Here is a 13,725-nt window from a genome sequence, read left to right on the forward strand (position 1 = left end):
ATCTAATTCCAGAAGTAATTCAATACTAGGGTAACTCGTGTCAAGGTGAAGCAAGCTCCATGCACGTCCACTGCTGCTTTCGCAACAGTAAATGCAACCTTAAGGTTTCTTGAACACGTTGGGGAAAAGTATCAGTAATAAACTGATAAAAATTGATTGGAGAATTCAAGCCTTGCATCTTTCTGCTATTCTATCCCCTAAATTTCCAATCTATGGAAGTAGATGTTTTACAGCATCCTTTTATATGTTGAAAAAAACTCACCCAGAATAGATGTCACAAATAATGATCCCACTGTATGCGACATCAACAGCTATGCAGAAGAAAACCGAAATTTTCAACATCACAGTTGGTAGCTTGCTCCACCTTTGCAAGGAGTCGCCTGGTGTCGTACCACTTTACCCCAGTCCTGAAGATACCTTCAGGCGCAAACTTTGTTTGCACACACTTGGATAAAGGATTAAACTAAATTTATTATTATTTCAACATCAGTTGATAAAAATGTATTTCTTATACAAATAGGATGAATTATTAATCTCTGAACAGCACATTGTATAGAAGATGAGCAAAATCCGTTCACATTAAGTGGTAATATGGGAATTTGAATTATAAGCTAATATTAAATATGAATAAGGTATTACCCCATTATAGCTTTTTTTGTATTTAATGTAAAAGGACAAGAGTTCATCTTCCTTATTTCAATCTCATGCTAAGAATGTATTTCTGAAAGTTTTAAAAAGCACAGTTTATAATTCCTTTCATTCAGTAACTTTATTCAACGTTTATAGAAAAGACAGGTAAACCATTCTTGTTATGTACGTACAACCAGTGCTTTTTTTTTTTTTTTTTTTTTTTTTTTTTTTTTGTAAAACAATAGGTGCCAGTACTCTGTCTTTGTTAACATGAAACATTAAAACGATAATGGAAAGAAAACTAAAAAAAAAAACATTTCACTAATATTGTTACTTCACAGTCATATTTTGAGAATAAGAACAGGAAATTAATATATAACACAGTTTATTAAGCATAAATTTATTGTACAATTATATAAAAAACATAAGATGTATATGACAATTTTATAAAAGTTTTATATAGCAAGAGATGTAGTGAAAAATCTAAATTCCATTAAATAACTAAGCTTATTTGCATGCTAGATAAACACAAACAATTACTAAATGTACTGCATCCGTATGTCACTTAATAAAGGTTGTTGGTACACTGTACCATTGTGTACTATCTCAGAAAAAAAATGCTATCTAAACAAAGGTTTTTGCACAACTGTCAGTGGCTGCAAAATCTTTTCCAGTTCTTAATAGTCCTTGGGGAAAGGTAACTAAACTTTTTCCTACCTTTCAATGGTTGAATCAGAAGACTATCTCCATCACTTTACAGGGTAGGACAGGAGGGCTCTGGAATTTCTCTTTGCTTTCAGAGGACAGAACACACAGAGGAGTGGAAGATTTTACTGTCATTATCATTGAGGTGGGCTAGCAGTATGTCATACAGAAGTAAAGGTCTTGCTTTGTTTCTTGTGGAATGTTTTCTTTCCATCACTTTCTTGATTTTAGTGTGTAATTTCTCTTCACAGTCAGCGATGACTTTACACGGTTCTCGATTAAGTCAATTAGTATTATGTAGTGAAACGGAGTATTCATAACTAAAAATGCATACATATACCACATTAATTAAAATAAAATAAAATGAGGCTGTAATTAAAATATATCTGCTAAATTTATTTTATACAATTGAGGATAATAATTTCCCAGACTTCTGGGATAGTGAGATCAGTCATTACAGTTAAAATTGGGTCTGTGACATAAGGCTCCAGCACTTTCTTCATATCAACGCTCACGTTTATCTATGTAGCAGCTTGGTGTTTTTTCATTGGATCCTATGGTTAGGGTTTTCAACTCCATGTTGTGTGAGGCCAGATTTGTGCGGATGGTCTTGATGTTCAGAGATGCGTTTACTTATAGATCTTCCCGTTTATCCATAGTAAGACATCTTACAAGACATAAACTTTGTATACACTAGGTAGCATCATAGATGAGAGTGTCTTTTGGAGAAGGTAGCAAATTGTGGATCTGCTATTTCTTCATCATTTTTGACAGACGTTCTGAGATGTCTTTGATATATGGTATAGGAGTCCTACGAGCTTCTTCTTGGCTGGGTTGATGTGTAAGGAAGTGGCCGATGAATTTTTAAGCTGTATTTGGATTGTATCCATTTAGTATGGCTGTATCTTTAATAATTCCCAATTCTTGTTTTAAAGATTCTTCAGAGGAACAAACTTTGTGTGCTCTGGGTACCAATGATTTCATGCATATTTTTGAGATGGATGGTGAGCCAACATCGTGGATGTAAGGACCTGAAAAAGTTGGTTTACAATAGACAGAAATAGAGAAAGAACAATCTTGTTTTTGCTGGATGTGTATATCAAGAAAGGAGATACCTTGTGATTCTTTTTCTAGTGTAAATTTGATGCAAGGATGAAGGTTATTGATCTCATCTAGAAACAAGTATAGTTCTTGTTCAAAGCGACTCCAGACTGCAAAGACCATATTGGCTGCAATCCCATGACCACATTGTAGCCATATTTTGGGTTTAAGACCAAAAATTTTATCTTCTAGGTGTTCCAGAAAAAGGTTAGCTAAGTTAGTTGATAAGGGAGAGCCCATTGCTGTTTCTTCCTCTTGTTTATAAATTTTATCTTTCCATGTAAAGTATCTGGATGTGATAGCAAATTTGAATAATTCCACAATATCAGATGAAAATTTGAGTTAACAATTCTATTGTCTTCAGTTGTTCATTTTAGTATTCACATTTTAGGATAGGGGAAATAAAGTGGTTTGATAGTGTGTGTCCAGTGTTCAACTTATATCATTTATGCTCACTTTCATGAGCGGTTGTACATTGCTCAAAAGAGTGTCCTATTTTTGCATTTGGCATGAGAACAATCTACATCAAATCTGTCATAAGAACTGCATCTAAAACAGTCTCTTGATTCTGGATATTTAACCATCACACTTGCAAATCCAATAAAAATGAAGTTAGAGGCTAACCTCATCTCCTTCAATTGTGAAGATTACTTCATCAAATTTCCACTTTGGATTATATTCATCGTGTGTGTGTTATGACATCCCACCGGGAAAAGACTGGCTTCACTGTTTTCCATATATTCTATTGAAAATTTATTGATATTAACAGACGGTATTAAAAGTTACCTTCCAGGTACTACTTTTATTCCAAAGTCAAATGCTTTCAAAAGTTTCTCTAGTTAAAATCCTTTACTCCAACTTGACACTTTCCTTCCCCATGATGTATAAAGTCATAATATTCTTAGTATTCATAAATATTCTTAGTCAGAGTGAAGACAACACATTGGTAACAATATATATATTTTTTCCTTTTTATCTATCCTGCTTGGAATTCAAGACCTAAAAAAAAAGAAAAAGAGATTATTAGTAACATTACTTCTAGCCTATACCACTAGATTTTTAGTGGTATAGGCTAGAAGTAATGGTAAAATTAAATACGTATGTACCTAGACAATAAAGTCTATAGATGGATATTAAATTTTCTGAGTTTGCAAATGTGGATGACACTGGTCTTCTTATAACACAGAAGTTCATCACTTAACCATCTGCTTATTAGTTTGAAATTCAAGTTGAAAGTAATATATTCCTATAATTAGAGACATACTTGTTTAAATTTCTTAAAAAAAAAAGCCTTAAAAATATTTTTGGCCATTAAAAAAAGATGGAAATGGTTAGAAGTGAAAGGGACGGAAGGTAAGATGAGGAGTCTTAAGGTTGGTTTAGCTAGTGTAAGTGAGGCAGGTATAAGAGTGAGAGAAAGTCAAGAAAATGAGCTGGGAGGAGAGTTTGAAAGAGACCAGTAGTCAAAGGCATGAAAGATTAACAAATGTGAAGGGGCTGGTGAGCAAGATAGAAGCAAGTAAGGAAATATTCTTGGAAAAGCCAGGCAAGTATGAAAATGTGTGAAAGGGAATTGGCAACAAGTTCTTTCACTATGTAGTGAATAAAAGAAAAAAAAATGAAAAGATATCTTTCGTGAATACTGATGATATGCAGGTAAAGAACCTGAAGAAATAGTTCACTTACTGAGGGATTATATTGCAAAGGTGTATCATCAGTACTGAGATAAAGCAGTGATCAACATGACAGGGATTGATGTATTTGAGAAAGATGAGTGTTTGGGATATTGCAGAATTTCAATGTGAAAAACTGTCATGGGATATCAATGCATGAATGTGCAAGAGAATTAGCTTTAACTTTTGACCAAGTTGTTAATTTGTCTCAGCACTGGCAAAGGTCTCAAGAGTGAGATGAGGATAAGACATTACATAAAGGAGACTCCAAAGCAAAAGTATCAAATTACAGACCCATTACATCTTAGGAATGGTGTTTAAGATTTTGGATAAGTTTACATATGCAAGAATTCAGGAATGTTTGCATAGGGATATGATACAGCAGCGTTTCCTAAACTCTGTTCCGTGAAAGCTTGTAGGGGTTCCCCAGAGAATATAGACATTTATAAAGTGCATTACATATATCATAATGAAAGTTAAAAAAAAAAAACCTTCAATGAATGGGATATCTAATGAAACTGTGACTGGAGGAACAGTCATTATTGTGTACCAAGCAGGAACTCACTTGTACGATATCACATGGGCCCCTTCTGCACCAGATGGTAGCACATTTTTACAAATTGCTAAATATATATGGCATGTCAGTTTTCTCCCAGTTATAAAGAGAATTTCTCAGTTATTTTTAAAACTAATATTATTTATGGATCATATTAATGGTGCAGAAAATCTCAAATGTTATCTTATTTCAAATTTATCAATAAAGATATCTTTATTGATAAACTCTGTGAACAACTCATTGTATTGATAAGAAACAAAATGGTCTATCACCTGCAATCTACCCACTTTCAATTGAAAAAGCCCATATAATATGAAGTAAAAAAAAAAATAAAAAAGACAAACTAATAAGATATCAGAATTTATAGAAGTAAAAACATAAATACATGTTATGCAGTTATTGGAAACATCTGATTGTGGGGCTGATATTAAAAAAACTTCCAAAATGGTTGAAGATAAAAACCCTATAGAAGATATATTTAAAATAAAACTGTTACTGAAGGGGGGGGGGGGGGGCATTAAAAGAGAATTTTCCAGAAATGGAGAGATTGAATTGATGAATATACACAACATAAATCAGCTGGAGGGGAAGGAACAGGAAAGAGAAAGGGGCATCAGTAATTGTAAAAACACAAACATAAGAGAAAATTCATTTTCTATAAGTTTAATTTATCTTTTGATATAAGTTAAGAATTATAAGAGAAAGAAAGCAATTGCTAAAAGAGAAAGCAGAACAGTACTTAGAAAAGCAAATATGTAAAAAAATTAGAACACAACTATTAATATATGAATGGAGAAAGCCTTCGATAGTATTGACTGGAATCAAATGTTTCACCTCCTAAAAAAATAAAGGTAGATTGGAGAGATAGAAGGCTCATATTTAATCTTTACAAACATCAAGAAGCCCTAATAGAAGCAGCCAGCAATACAACAAAAACTGCAATAGCAAAAATACATAGAGGCGTAAGACAGGGGTGCTCTCTTTCACCTATATTGTTTAATCTGTACATTGAAGATGCAATAAATAAACTGAAAGAACTAATAGAAACTGGAACTAAGATAAATGGAATTGATATTAACTGGCTACGGTTTGCGGATGATATAGCAGTTTTAGCTGATAATGAAAACAAACTGAAAGCCACCCTAACAAAGATGGAAGAAATCTTCACACAGTACAGCCTAAAAATTAATTATAAGAAAACAAAATTATTAATTATAAGTAAAGCAAATCCAATGAAAATAAATAATAACCTTTAAATATCTTGGAAGTCTTATCACAGAAGATGGAAGAAACCAATCAGATATTAAAGCACGAATAATCCTAGCCAAAAAAAAGCATTCTGTAACAGAAGAAACATTTTTACCAGTAAAGGACTTAGCATCCAGCTCAAAAAAAGGCTAGCAAAAACATACATATGGAGCATTGCATTATATGGTTGAGGCCTGGACTTGAACAAAACAAGACATGAAAAAGTTGGAGGCATTTGAAATTTGGTGCTGGAGAAAGATGATGAAAATTAGTTGGACAGAAAAGAAAAGTAATGAAGAAGTTCTAAATATAATTTATGAAGAACAGTCATTAATGAAACACATCAATAAGAGAAGAAAAAGCCTAAATGGACACCATTTGAGACATGGGAAGAAATAATGGAGGGGATTGTAGAAGGAAAGAGGCCACGAGGCAGACCAAGAATTTCATATATAAATAACATAATGATGCTAACTGGCGCTAAGAGTTATGAAGAGATACAAAGGAGGTCACAAGACAGGATGTTGTGATGTGCTACTATATTTACCAATTTTCGGATTGATGCACCAAAGAAGAAGAAGAGTGTCAACATCATAAATAAAGTAAGGATGAAAAAAACTACAACACTAGATCAGCGGTAGGCAACCTTTTCAGACTTGCAGGCCACATTCAACTTTTATTTTTAATAATCGGGCTGCAAGCGTTTAATTAAACGAAAATAGTAAGGTGAAAAAAATATTTGAGTAATCAATTTTTATTATATTAGTCTTAAAAAAACACAGAAATATTTAAAGTACGAGATATTAAATAAGCATGAAAATGAAACTCAATGAAAAATTATTATCACGTAAAAACAAAGTAATATAGATTATGCATCACAATACGTGTGTCTCCCTGCTTTTTTGGCAAGCATATATAAAATTTTTGGATATTTTCTAACGAAAATGCATTCTTTAATGCGAGCCAAAATCTTGGTTGTCATTGGATGAAGTCCCCTATTCATGATTACTCACAAGGTTGACTCGCACCAAGTTGCACGGCAATATCAAGAAGCATAGGTATAAAATTATTTTTAATTTATTATTCATATTATAAAATGTATTATTTAAATAATTCAACATACAGGCCACATGCCAAGGTCAACCTTTTATGGGCTGCTGGTTGCCAACTCCTGCACTAGATGATTTAACTAAGTTCTAAGGAAAACAAACACCTGAAAATAATTTAAATAGAATTATTCAAATATGCTACCTCAGACCTACATAGGATTTACAATGATAAGAAATGAAATTCTTCTCTTAATCCTTTACCCCAGAGTATATTGCAAAGCAAAGCTGGCATATGAAGTATATTCACAACTAGGCTACTTGTGTATTGATATCACATCCGTTGTCTCGGTATCCCATAATTCAAAGTTCACTTCCTTTCGGACATGTACAGTATATTATTAAACATTATGGTAAAATCACTACCTGGATCAGAGATTTAATTTTATATTGCCTGGTTTCACAAATGGGGATAAATCAAAATGTTAAAATTATAGAGGAACATGTCTATAATTGGGACATGTGGGCTAGAGTCAGTGGTTGTTGTCAGGTTGACATGGAGATTTTTCATGGGAGAAGGTAAAGCAGGAGGGAAATGGGTAGAGGAGTGGCTAGAATGCATTGCCTGAGTGTGTTGTGAATATGGACACATTTAGGACATGGTTGGATGGGCATTGTGCACAGCGGTGTGTGCCTCTCATGATGAGTCTCTGACTCCATGGGGGTCAGGTGATGATAATGGTAATAATAATAATAATAATAGTCTATTGCAGAAAAAAAATAGGTATATCAATACATATTTCAAATGATAAGGAAAATTCAAATTAAATACTTGAATTCTATTCATAGATTATGAAAATCCTTTTGATATTGTAAAAAGAAATAGAAAATTCAATCCTTGTAGCTTATTTTCTAAAGGAGCACTGCACCGCCTTTAGAAAATAAGCTACAAGGATTTAACAACTTAGGAGTGACATGGAAAAAAAAAAAAATTCAGAAAAATAATATCCAAAGAAAAAGAACATTCGAAATATGCAAATAGGCCAATTTATTTATGTCTTCCCCTCATGAGATCCACAACTTCTTACAGGTGGAACTGTAGTCCCCCCCCCCAGTCTTCTCTTCTCCACCAGTCTATGGGAAGGGAGAAGTAAGGTTGTCCTTACTACTAAGAGAAGGGATTAACTTACCATACTATTAGGCAGTTTGACTGAAAGTGCCAATTAATTAGCTGATTAAGCTTCACACCCAGTACAGTGTGTTGAAAATTGAAAAACCTGCTTAGAGTAGTGTTTGTTTTTTTTAAAGTTATTTTTGGATTAATTATTCTCCCCAAGGGAAGTGAGGCGAATGTATAGGTAGTACTATACCCGGCAACTCGCAATAAGGGTGGAGCAAGCTCTCAGCACTTTGCCTCCTTCCAAAATCACTTAGTATATTGAGATCCAATAGGCCCTCATGCCAAATATGAAGCTGATACCAGATTAGACTAGTACCAGTTACATTTTAGGGTCATAAATTTGGATGTTAGTGCTGTGATGCTGTACTCATTAGGTTATTTATTTTATTTTATTTTTTGAGGAACAAGAAAAGATTCTACTATCTGGTAAGAAGAACCACCTGTTTTTTAGCCATCTTTACATCTGGGTGAGTGGGAAGGAATCCCATCCATACATATGCAGCGTGTTAACCTATGAGAAAACTAACGAGCTTAACTTTCCCTAATTAGTTTGTCACTCTAGGTAAATTACCTCACTGTTAAAGAAATTCCTCTTCCAAATGGAAAGGCTATTTACATGACACTCCTATTCACTGTTTATTCCCATTTCTTTCAAAGGTAACAAGAGGGTTAGGTACACTTGGATTAATTGGTCAGCAACTTTTCTTTAGGTTAGTAGGAAGGGATTTTTGGAGTTTAATAGAGAGAAAGAGAGGGGGGGGGGGGCTATGCGTTTGTAGAAGTATCAATCTGGGATGGGTAATCTGGAAATGAAAAAAAAAAGGGGTTAAGATTTTTATCCTTACCTCATCCCATAGATATACACAGGGCCATTTGGTAAGCACCACTGTTGCCTGAATTCGGCAGAACCTAGGTTTTGAAGTCGAGTTTTCAGATAAGTTCTCATTGATGTGCTGTAGCTTCTAATTATGCTAGGTAGACTCCTGCACTTCTGGTAGAACACTGGGTTGCAAATTTTCTATCAAATACTGAAATCCTATTATTTTGAATATGAGTTACTTGTGTTGATACCTGTGGGTTGTCCTATTAGATGAACGTTTTTGGAGACTGACCTGAAATCTTTTTCCAGCTGACCTTCACAATGCTTGAGTTGGAAAGCAATCTTAGAACAGGTATGCTGTTGTCTCCATCTGGACAGAAGATGCACTGATTTATTACCCATTTTACAACAAAATGGTTTGCAGGGAAGACTATTTACATGACACTCCTATTCAACTGTTTATTTCCATCTCTTTGAAAGGTAACAAGAGGGTAAGGTATACAGTTGGATTAATTGGTCAGCAACTTGTATGCGATTTATTAATTTCTCTTCTAGTTGCATACAGGAAAGGTAGAGTGTTGTTAATCCACTTTTTTTCTGTTGTTCTTTCTTCATCTCTGAAGCTTCTTATGTTATAGATTGCTGACCTTTTCGGAAGATGTTGGCTTCTTGTAGGTGATGAGCATTTCAGTATTGTGGGAAGGATTGCTTGGATGTCCTACATTGGGTTGCAATAACTGTTGCCCTTATAGAAGTTTATTAAGCTGTGGGTTATATGTGAAAGTTATTTAGGATTGTGTATAAATACTCTGATTACTGTGATGACTTCTGCAATAAAGGATATATTTAGTTCCCACCCCCAAAGGTCCTGGTTGTATTGATTATTTTGATTTTATCTTTTTGTCCCACCATAGAAAGTTGAACATGATCTTTTCACACTGCAAGAAATCTTGGGTGATAGGTGACAATCAACCACAAGATTATTTTATTATTTGTGCTTTGCTCCCTATAATCTGTTGGGTTCCCCAAGTCGATTTTAGAGACTAAGGTGCTTTCTCTCTCTCAAGATGCTGAAAGAATGGGCAAGCCCTTATCTCAATTCCACTCTTGATTATTAGTGATGTCATCAGTGTACATGATGTATTTAACTGGAGGAGCTTGTGGCTGTGGTAACTAGTCCTTAATTTCTTTTTGTCTGATGTGAGGTTTGCCAGGATTTCTATGTAAATTATGTAGAAAACTGATGCTAAGGGACATCTCCTTGCACCCAGCTTGTGATTTCGATAGATTCTGCTATTGATGCTCTGACACAGTAATTTTAGCAGGTGAAAATAATTTGGTATTATCCTGGCATGTTTCAGATAGGATACACATTTCATAAGAATAAAATATCATGAGACATCCCTCAATCTGGTACCACACATACTTGCCTATTTTTTTTATGATTTTTAGTATTGTTTTGGTCAGTTATGTGGAGATAAATTTCACAAGAATTTTTAGTTTCTATTTAAAAGTATACTTGGTTGCCAGTTTATACTTCATGCAGACTTCCAGATTTTGGGATGGAGTGTGATTATGTCTGTTTTATGAGACACTGAGGTTTCCTTTTCATATGCAGCTTTGATGTACCTGTACTGTAGATAACGTTTTACCTAATACTAGCCAAAAAACTGTAAAATTCTATTAGTAAGCCATCTATTCCTGGGACTGAGTGTAGCCTAAAGGACTCCAGCACATTCAGTCTAGAAAATGAAACTCTAAGTTTGGGCTGAACAGGATTTTTGGACTCGTTTTTGCTGATTGGTTCCTGAAACTCCAGCTCTTTGTGTTACTGGTATTGTCTCAGGTGAGGTTTAGTATGATGGGCCATAATTCTTTCTCTGCCAGTTTTGCTATCTACATATATATGATGCAAAGTGAATGCTCATGATTTTCTCAATTGTTTGCTTTTTTGTTCTATCTTGTTGAATCTATTTGCAGAATAGGTTGGAGAAGTGTTTTTCCACTGTCAGTTTCTGACTCTTTGCTTGGATTTGTTGGAGTTTTATCTCTTGCTGCTCTAGGATTGTGATCTGCTCTCTGCATATAATTACATTTGATCACATCTTTTAAGTTTCATTCCTTCACTTTACCTTTTAGGTGTATCAGTTCTTGTGTTAGTTCAGCGTGCTAGGAGGACCAGGTTACATCTCTGATAGACCGTGTCATGAAGTGCTTCTTTAAGAAAATCCATCAGGATCGGACTATTGCCTGATCTGAGGGCTGTTATGCAATTCACTGGATTAATGTTGATGCTTCTTAGGTAGTTGACTAAGTTTGTAGAAGCTGTATAATCATGTGGCTATATTCCTACCGTGTTTCCTGGTGATATTTTTCTTTGCTGGGTATAGGAATGACCAGGTATCTCTCAAGTTTAGCTCTTTACATATTTTCTCCAACTGGTGTTTCCTTGTGTCATCACAGGTGACATCTTTCCTCTAGGAAATTTATACCCTTGCTTGTTGATCCCTCTTTTCGAGTAGAATTTTCTCTTTGAAATTTAGAGTTGAAGAGGATTCCCACTTTTTTTGTCAGTTGGTCCAACCTCCAAATGTTTTATTTTCTATTTCTTTAACTATTCTTAGTTCATTAATACACTTTTTTTTGTGTGTGTGTGTGTGTGTGTGTGTGTTAAAGAAATGTTTTGCAGTATCCTTATGTACTTTCAGCCATTTGTTTGGTATGTTTGTTGAAATCTTGGATGTTCATAGATGTTTTGCTCAAAATTGCAATCAAGTGGATAGCAACTAGCTCTCAGTTTTCTTGTCCTTGCTTTTCCTGATCCTTTTTTGTAATCTCCAAGGGCTTTCCAGTGTCACAACTATGCAACTTGGTCTGGGAGGTCTTTTTGAGACCTTCCGGACCAAGTTGCCCCCCATTTGTCAAATTCATTCTCAATGCCTTCTATGCTGACTATCTGACCAAAATTGCTTCCTTTATCACTGCAGCTTGATTTGTCTGATTTTTATATATCCCCCAGCTCATTCTCCAAGTCTTTTATCACCTATTCTAGGATGGAATACTGATTTTCATCTCCCCTATTAGCATTGGTGTGTTTATGTGTGCACTCTCTAAAAATGTTTCCAGAACATCTGTGTCTTCACTTTGCACATTTTTTGCTCTCCATCTTCATAATTATCAGATGTTGTCAGGCTGAAGCACTCAATTTTGATTTTCTCAGTAGACTTTTTCATTTTCACTTTTTGATGTGGGAAGATAGCTTTCTCAGTTGTAATATCAGCTGTGATATATTGCAGCATTCTAGAGATGTATCGCAACATCTTTGGTCTTCTGATGGACATTAGGAGTTACCTATTATGGAGGAAATCCTCTCTCTCCATGTTATCAGGAAGCTCTGGTGGATCCTCCATTGGTATTCGGTTATGTGGTTTTAGTGAAGGTATTGAAATTAGGTTGCAGAAAATGCAGTTTCTCCATTTTTTTTTTTTTTTTAATTTTTGATTATCAGGTGATTTGGTGAAGGTGTTAAGAGTTGCACTGGTATTTTTCCATGGTGGGAATTCTCATACCAAATGCAAGGTTGTTAACAATCAAACTGTGGGTGCTGCATAATGGTACAAAAATTTCCATATATGTGCAAGGGATAGTTTAGTGGCATGCCCGTCTTCTGCCAGGTGTGAAGTTTAACCATCCTCTGGTAATTCAGCATGAAGCTTACATTTTATCAAGACAAGCCATGTACCATCTTTTTCATTTTCACATATAATTTATTTCATAAATAATTAAGATCTGATCATTCTCAGTGCTACACCATATTTGCTGAACACTGTGGTGAGGATGCCATCCGTGGTTGTTTCTAGAAGTTTTATAAGGTAGGCAGGTGTGTGTGTGTGCGCAAACCTCATAAATTGTCTAAGGAGCAAGAAAACTGGCACGATAGAGTTGGTTTTGAATTTACATGCCTTGGAAAAACTTTTGTATTGTACTGTCCGTTACTTCATGTAGACCTCTAAAACAGTTTGCTTCTAATGTTTTCCACTCCTACCTCTACTTTGGTGTTTACACATCCTCTAGTCTCATTGCTTTTTTTATAGTGAATCTTGCGTTGTCTTCAGTTATGCTTGTTAATGATGCTTTCTACTTGTCCAATAATAGAAAGTTGTGATGTATTCTTTGTTAGATGAGGTATTGCTGATGGATCTTTCAAAGAATCTGATGTATCTTCCTTCCATTATTGTAACTTAGTTTTACGTTGCTCCATAACACTGTCTCAATATTTGGCTTTGTCTTGTAGGATGTTTTTCCTAAATGATTTGTAATAGCTGCTGTTTCATATTATCTAATATTTCTGTGTGTGATAAGAGTGTTGGATTGCATCTTCAAATAGTAGCACAGACAGTGAACCATATCTTTGGAAAATCCATCAGGATACATGCTATTGAGTGGTCTGGGTACTAGATGTGGTGCTCTTAAGAAAGTTCCAAAATATGAAGAGACGATCTGGTCCAGTGGCTAGCTATGTTTCTACCGCTTCTGCATGTGATTCCCCCCTCCACAGATATAAGGTGGACCAGGTATCCACTAACTTCCTTACATATTCTCCCCAACTGATATTTGTATCATCTTGAGTGGGATCTTTTCCCTGATCTTGTCTTGTTTTATATCTACGACAAAAGTGAAGCGTGCTCCTCATGTTATTTCTACTAGACTATCTAAAAAAAATAGAAACCTTTACCTTTCTGATTTGTCTGTTGGACTACAAATAT

The 13,725-nt window shown here is 34.8% G+C and overlaps 1 long non-coding RNA gene across 1 annotated transcript; it reads right to left on the reverse strand.

The window, feature by feature from the left end:
- Nucleotides 1-998: 998 nt before the first annotated feature.
- LOC150094801 (uncharacterized) lies at nucleotides 999-11,612 on the reverse strand. The gene is made up of 2 exons (XR_016550116.1): nucleotides 8,985-11,612; nucleotides 999-3,435 (listed from the first exon to the last, which is right to left on the reverse strand). It is a non-coding gene; the product is annotated as an uncharacterized LOC150094801 (long non-coding RNA).
- Nucleotides 11,613-13,725: the final 2,113 nt, after the last annotated feature.

This window comes from Typopeltis vanoorti, chromosome 21, assembly GCF_054136105.1.
Source record: "Typopeltis vanoorti isolate ZY-2024b chromosome 21, IOZ_Tvanoo_1.0, whole genome shotgun sequence".
NCBI lineage: Eukaryota > Metazoa > Arthropoda > Arachnida > Uropygi > Thelyphonidae > Typopeltis > Typopeltis vanoorti.